Raw genomic sequence first — 7,760 nt, 5'->3', positions numbered from 1 at the left:
TTCAGTGGACTTTTGTGTTGGTTTTGCTATAGAGAAAGCAATCCTCTGTGGAAGCCGAAGGCACTTACAAAATTTCTGTCTCTTAAATAACACCTTGTCTTCTAGCAGTGCCCTTTGCAGTGAATCCTGCAGGTGAGCACACCTGGCCTCTTTCAGGATAACTTGTATGTAAATACTAAGGTCCATTCCACACTAACCTTGTTACAACTCTGTGATTAGAGAAAAAAATCACCAGACTAGCTCTGAATTTTTCAGGTAACTGGACATTTTAGCTTTCCCATAGCATCCAAAGCATCCTCACAGTACAGGCAGGCATCCCAGAGACTCAGAGAAGACCCACATTTATCTCAAGGGCACCTGCGATGCCTCTTGCAAATGAGGCCTCATGGCAGAAGATAGAACAGGCTCCCCAGGGAGGTGGTTGAGTCACCTTCCCTGAATGTGTTTATAAACCGTTTGGATGTGGTGCTCAGGGACATGATTTAGCAGTGGGTTGTTAGAGCAGTATGGTTAGGTTGGACTTGATGATCTTGAAGGTCCTTTCCAACCTGTGCAATTCTATTATTTCTATGATACGCATGGGGAAATGAGAAGGGAAGACAGATTTTAGGGAGCACTGGAGAGAAGAAAGACTTTAAGGGAGACTGTAGAGTATCGCAACTCACATAAAACCACAGCTGCTGTTCAGTTACATTTTTGTGATATCATGACAGTGGCATACGCCGTACAGTAGAATACAGCTCCTTGTTCCCTTTACTAACTGCTTATTCATAATGTAAATTTGAGCTTCATCCAGCTTCCAGCTGGGGACTTAGAACCATTTATAAAAAGGGGAAAAAAAAAGTAATAGCGAAAGTACCTAGAACAAAATTTAGGTGCTTAGACAAAAACTGCAGTCCAAAAATTCTACAGGCAATTAAACCTGTACATGTCGAGAACCTGCCAGTCTCCTCTTCAGATTTGGTAGTTTTTGTTCACCTACAGTTTTGCTACAGTACAAGATCACTTCTCTCTTGGCCCCATCAGTCTTGGATTCCTCTCTGCAAAGGGGAGGGTGGCCAACTGCAGACTTGAAATTCTCCTGAGAACCTCTTAGGTAAAGAGTTGATTTATCCTTCAGGTGTTTTCTTTTAAATCAAAAAAAGAGATTTACTGCCTAACAGAAACGAGGAAGAAGATACAGAAGAACAATAATAACAAGCAAGATAATGAGATTTTTGCCTTTCAGAATACCCAAAGAAATAGATGCTACACTTGCTTCCTACATCAGCATTGGCAAAGGCTTCTGATGTGCCCTTTCTAGCAGGGAAGACCTTGCAGCTATTCCACCTTATTCTGGACTTCACCCTGAAGGAGGATCAGCTGCTCTCTCAGTTAAAGTAACAGAACTTACCTGTGCCTTCCTCTCATAGAATCATAGAATCATAGAATCAGCTAGGTTGGAAAAGACCTACAAGATCATCCAGTCCAACCATCCACCTACCACCAATTACCCCACTAAACCATGTCTCTCAACGCTATATCTGAATGTTTCTTGAACACCTCCAGTGATGATGACTCAACCACCTCCCTGGGCAGCCCATTCCAGTGCCTGACCACTCTTTCCAAAAAGCAGTATTTCCTAATGTCCAGCCTAAATCTCCCATGGTGCAGCTTGAGGCCATTCCGCCTCATCCTGTCACTAGTTACAAGAGAGAAGAGGCTGACCCCCAGCTTGCTACAACCTTCCTTCAGGTAGTTATAGAGAGCAATAGTGTCTCCCCTGAGCCTCCTCTTCTCCAGACTGAACAATCCCAGCTCCTTCAGCCGCTCTTCATAAGGCCTGTGCTCCAGACCCCTCACCAGCTTCGTCGCCCTCCTCTGAACACGCTCCAGGGCCTCAATGTCTTTCTTGCAGTGAGGGGCCCAAAACTGGACACAGTACTCTAGGTACTCACCAGTGCTGAGTACAGAGGAACAATTACTTCCCTACTCCTACTGGCAACACTATTTCTGATACAAGCCAGGATGCCATTGGCCTTCTTGGCCACCTGGGCACACTGCTGGCTCAAGCTCAGCTGAGCATCGACCAACACCCCCAGGTCCGTTTTCTCTACACAATCTTCCAGCCACTCTGCCCCAAGCTTGTAGCATTGCCTAGGGTTGTTGTGGCCAAAGTGCAGAAAAGCTCATGATGAGTTTTCGTACTCCTCATCTCTTTTTGTTGTTGTAGTTGTTTTTCAGAATATAAAAGCTATTTAGACCAACAATGATAACTGTTGTTTAAAGAAAAAGCCATTTGAGCTGTAATATAAATTGCATCAGTCACTGAACGCATTCAAAATCACATTATTTACCTCCTTAGAAAGCATAACACTCTTTCTCTGAAATGAAAATGGCAGGCCACAGCAGAAGAGGCTTAGAAAAGCCTGAATATAACATAAGCTTTGTTTTCTTCCTCCTCTCAATTCTTAACCAATATAGCCAGTGCTTTCAACAGGGTTAAGTATGTAGAGGGTAGGCCAGGTTGTGAGCAGCCCTAACTTCTCATCCATCCATCAAGGAGAAATAGAAAGTGTTGTATCCTAAAGTCTTCAAAGCAAAAAAGCACTTCAGGCTTGGACTTTGGATATCCACCTGCTTCTATTAGCTGTGAGGAACAAAAATAGGTTTGCATAATGTTTTTTACTGCAAATTCTGTCTAAATATGATACACACTCTCTCTCTATGCTCTCAGCACACACCTCAATGAGTTAGTGGAGTGAGAACCTCTCACCAATGATTGCACTTAATGACTCTTTTCTCATTTACACAATTCACTGTGTAAGAGTGTTAAACCATCTGCTCTTTCTTATTCTTAGGGAGCTATTGAATTGATTGTCATAACAAAGATTCTTTGCCTACCAATGTAACAAAAGAGGGGGAAACACAAAAGAGAAGGTACAATGAGAATGGACACGCTACCTGGGTCATTATAACTTTGCATCTTTCCTGGTAATTCCTGTTTTCTGAAAGTAACCAGGGTGGCACCTAGCATGTTCCTCTCTGTGCCCTCAAGGCTTGATCTGACATCTCTGGAGCAATTGCCCTATTCTCCCAACAGTCTCAGGAAAAGGCTAAGCCCAGGAAGCATGGGAGGAGTGCTGGAGCTCCTCTATGACTATATTTTAGATCTCTAGAAGACCTAGGGTGTATCTGTACCTCGGATCACTACAGCTTCCTATGGAGTGGCTCTAAAACACTCTATGACAGGAATCTTCAAAATGTCACAACACATTCATAACTAAATGTTTAAAGTCCAAAGGATATTCCTGTGTCCTCTGTCTTCATGTGCTTAATTTTATCCAAACATCTCTAAAAGAAGTGCAAAGACTGCAATTTGCCCTAAGCACCTCCTTCCTCATGTATAAAACTCCGTCACAGAAACTGAAACAATGGTGATGTCTCCATCATTAGATGAATATCCCAGGTCATGGAATCTCCTTAGATCCCTTCAGCTCTGAGCAAGTCTGATACAGCAGGGAGGCATCCAAGGTATACAGTAGTTTGTCTCCATACTGCTAGAAGGCAGTGTTGGAGCCTCAGTGACATGTCTTCAGGTACATGTCCTCTCCTCATGCCTGAGAGGAAGAACAAATCTCTATGACATTTTGGGAATGGCAGACACAAACACCCATTGTGTGGAGCATCATGTAAGAGCATCTTATTGATACACCCTTCAGTACAGCTGCAAGTCAACCAGCCTGGAGAAGACTTCTGGCTTCAAGACTGAATAGTCTTCAGCAATAAAGGCATGCCCGGTCCTGAGTATAGTTCAAGCAACAGGCAAAGGCAGCGCTGGAGGACCTGCACCTGCACCCACCGCTCTACAAAGCCTCTGATGACCCTGGCACTCTACAAAGCCTGTGATGACCCTGGAGCAGGTTAAGTAGACGGCTCCTACCCTCTCCCGTATATTCAACACTTCACAGTGCTGAAGGGTGATTCCTCTCCCACCTGGCCAATGGTGTGACCCTCCTGTCCCTTCACTGATGGGACTGATTCCAGCAGAAGCTCAGGACAAGCAGCAATGGGAAGCATTTGCTCAATTGCTGCCCATGTTTAGGGTCTCAGCCAACTTCTGGGATTCTGACTCTTGTTTCTTCTGAATTATCAATTATTTTTGCTCTCCAGTTTGGTCTTTGTTGTTATTGTTGTGTTTTAAAGGTGTACGATAAATGAGAGAAACACTATGTCTCAGTGCCTGGCTCACAAGTGCATAGGGGTGCCAGGCCTGGGAATGTCATTAATGGCCTTGTTTAGAGAAAAAGGTTAGTTTACCACAAAACTACTCTGCTGCTAATTTGTTTAACTGCTCCCATGGTCAGATGTGTGGTAAGACGCACAGCATTCAGGAGCTGTTAATCACCTGTCAACGGGCTTTTGCAGTGTCTTCTGCAATTGCTGCCCTTGTCATTGGAGGCCCTGTCAGCAAGGGAAATGAAAAGAGCAATATTCATTAAGCTCTCAAGAGAGAGCGAGCAGAGCTGTAGCTGAATCTCATGTGTGGTGTATCTCATCTGCGAGTGGATTTAATTTGCTAATGGAAATTCCAATTCTTATGGCAGTAAGGGATGGTACAATTAGCATTATTTTGCAGCTGCATTTTTAACGAATCCATATAGTCTCCCCTTGTCTTTCTCCACTCCATCCCTTACAACTTCTGGACACCAGGGCCAATTTCAACAAAACTTGATGCATGGGAGAAGCCTTGTGCATATTATGTTCCCACCTCTCACAAAAATAAGGCAGACAGAGAAAATAGAAGTTGTTTAATGTCTTCCCTGGGAGTACACTTCCAGTGCAATCTCAGACAACATGTCTCCTGAGAGAAGTGTAAGTGCCCCAGTTGTGGAAAAAACTTCAAAGTTTGCATGTTATTAGAGACATCAGAGGACCCAGCCCCAGGCTCCTGCTCAGTTACGACTGCTGTGTTTTTGCATTGGAGCAGGGCTTGTGGCTGAATCCAGGTCTGCTGTGTGAGTCTTCTGTGCTCTGAAGGACTGTTGTCTGTGCTCCACAGAGCTACAGTCTGAGAGGAGCTGTGAACCATAGCACATCAGCAGCTGAGGGGAAGAAGAAACATCTGAAAGGATAAGCGTGTTTCATTAATCAGCTGTGGTGATGCAGGAAAGGAAAGGAGATGCCCTATTTGACAAGATTGTCACTGTGCAGGTTTGCTCTGGGATGAACCAGAATAGAAGCACTTAAAAATATTGTGATCATATCATCCACTCTCCTCATTTTCTCAATAGTTTGTGCTTGAACCTGTAGCCAGGCACAACTCCATTGCCTGACTCTCACCAATTAAACACCAGGAGACACCTGGAGCTTAAGGATCCACATTAATCTTCCTCCTTCTGTCCACTCCTTTCATAAATAGCCAAATTCAGTGCCTTGCCCACTTTGTCACAGCCACGTGGCTGACTTGCTTTAACCAGTGACTTTTGTCCATCTCTGTGAAACAGAGGCACTGACACATTTTGTCCTGTCCCTTCTCCATCATTGCTTGTCATCCCACTTCAGAGCAGAGATGGAAAGTGAGATACAGGCAAATTTTGGGCCCCTCTCTACATGTTCTGCACTGGGGCCCCTTGATCTGTTGGCTTAATGTGTTATGAAAGTTGAAAGTGGAAAGACACAAAGGCTGGATGCAGTTTCTTTTTGCTGCTCTGGCACCCAATTTGTGATCTCTTCTGTGGAGTGAATCACCTGCCAGGATCACTAGACTCATTGTCTTGGAGGGCTAGAGGTGTCCCGCATGAGCCCTGATGCAGATATGCTGAAAAATATGGAAGCTCAAAGCAAATGCATATCTCCAGGAAAAACGCAATGTGATTAAGTGATAGGTTTTGATCACTAGTGGTGGGTATTTCATCACATAGGAAATAACTGGTAAGAGTCACTGTGCACTGATTACACTGTTAGCACAGAATCATTTCATCACATCCCACAGCATGGGATTCAGACATATACTCAGTGTGTACTGGAGACTCTCCCTGCTCCTTTGCATGTCCTGCTAAGAAGAGCTGATTTCTGGGGAAATCTCTTCATTTCCACCTGGAAAAAGGCATACCCCAGCTCTGGAGCATGAGGCTGTGGTGAATGCAAGCCTCTGAGCTTGCATTCTCATCCAAACCAGACATAAGGTACAAGACATCTGTTGCTTATGCTAGTCTGGGAGCTTCTGGACTTCATTTGCATAACAGTCATTAAGCAGACCTATGAGAATCAGATCCAGTTCTGCTCTACCGGATTTCGAGGCCACTGGGGACTTAGAAGCCTCTTATTTGACCTCCTACAAAACTGAGTCCATAAACTTCATCCAGAATTTCCTGCAAGTGGGCCAAGAAGAAGAAGGGAAGGAGGTTAGGCCTTCAAAGCAGGGCTGGCTGGATTTCTGTGAGATATCCTGCCAGTTACAACCACAGGACCCCACAGGCTTCAAATTGTTTGCACCACTGTGTACGTACAATATCAGTTGGCCATGCCTTTCAGTACTGAATCTTGGTTAAGCCTGCATACTTCTGCCTACACGGTATTGTTTATACTAAATAAAAAGGACTGCTGCCAACGTGTGGCATATACACTATCCATACATAGTGGAAATGCTAAGTCATGGCTTGAAACAGCAATGGAGCACCTGGTGGGGAGCTCAGGTGCATGCAATACACCTGAGTGACCAGAAGGGGTGGAGCCAGGATCCACCCCTTCGCAGACCTCATGTAAGGGTTGGCAGTGGAGGTCAGGGGGATCTCTTTGGAGATCCCTGCCTACTGGGGGCCTTCTGAAGGTAAGTAGCTTCTTTCCCTTATTTCTGTGCCTGCTGTTGTTGTGCTTGAGTGAGTTCTCACTTGCAGTAGTCTGGGACTTTGTTGCTTTGCTGTTATTGTTGTGTGTCCTGTCGCATTACAATATACAACATTGTTGTGTCAAACCTGGGCTCTTTCTGAGACTGCAGACTGGGATGTATGCCTACAAGTGATTTTGGTTTCCTTGCTGCTAAGGAACTCATGTATATCTCACTGTGTTTATTTCTTGGAAGGAAAGAAGTCAATAAAGGCGAAATACAATAAGAGAAAATGCCAAAATGACTCTAACAGACTTTCCTCATATCACTTCAAACTGAGGAGAAATAGTATCCATAGTATATATCCATTTAAAATTGAGGAAAATATTGAGAGGATGTTTCCTGATGAGTTGGCAAATAAAGATGCCAGAGGGACAAGAGCTGACCTCTGAAGAAGACAAGTTTTTTCTCTCTAATTTAAATTCAGTCTTTATTAATTTTTCTTCCTCTTTCCATCTGAACTGGCAGTGGGCTTTTACAAAAAGTAAGCTTTCTAGTGTTCTCCCTTCTGTGAACTCAGCGTGAACATGGCCAAAATTAACTTCTTCCTGGGTGGTTAAAACAGAAGAGAAGGAAACTAGTCTTCATTTCCTACCTCCATCCCTTACATTATGTCCTTTATTTTCAAGGCCTTCACATCATCTGCATGTTAGACAAAGACCTATTAAATTAAAATCCACTATCTGAAAATGCTTATCTACTTTACAGTGGTAGTGTCACGTGTAGTTTGATTTCTCATCTCCTACAGATTGCATTGCTGTAGGAAAAGTAACCACTTCAGCCACTACTGAATTCTGTGATTCATTGGAGAAACTACAGTTTTTTGGAGGGCTGAGAGTATTTCCTCTCTAGTTTGGTAATACAGAGGAAAAAAATGAATTGTTGGGGGGGG

At 43.9% G+C, this 7,760-nt stretch overlaps 1 long non-coding RNA gene across 2 annotated transcripts in view; it reads left to right on the top strand.

Annotated features, from left to right (window-relative positions):
• The window catches only part of LOC110402959, a 4,728-nt gene continuing 3,751 nt past the window's right edge, over nt 6,784-7,760 (top strand). Inside the window, exon 1 of one of the 2 annotated variants that reach the window (XR_002441417.1) lies at nt 6,784-6,811. This is a non-coding gene — a long non-coding RNA (uncharacterized LOC110402959). The remainder of the gene's footprint in view (nt 6,812-7,760) is intronic. The other variant, XR_002441416.1, reaches the window with a different exon arrangement.

This window comes from Numida meleagris, chromosome 7, assembly GCF_002078875.1.
Source record: "Numida meleagris isolate 19003 breed g44 Domestic line chromosome 7, NumMel1.0, whole genome shotgun sequence".
NCBI lineage: Eukaryota > Metazoa > Chordata > Aves > Galliformes > Numididae > Numida > Numida meleagris.
This window is presented reverse-complemented; position numbering and strand designations above follow the sequence as displayed.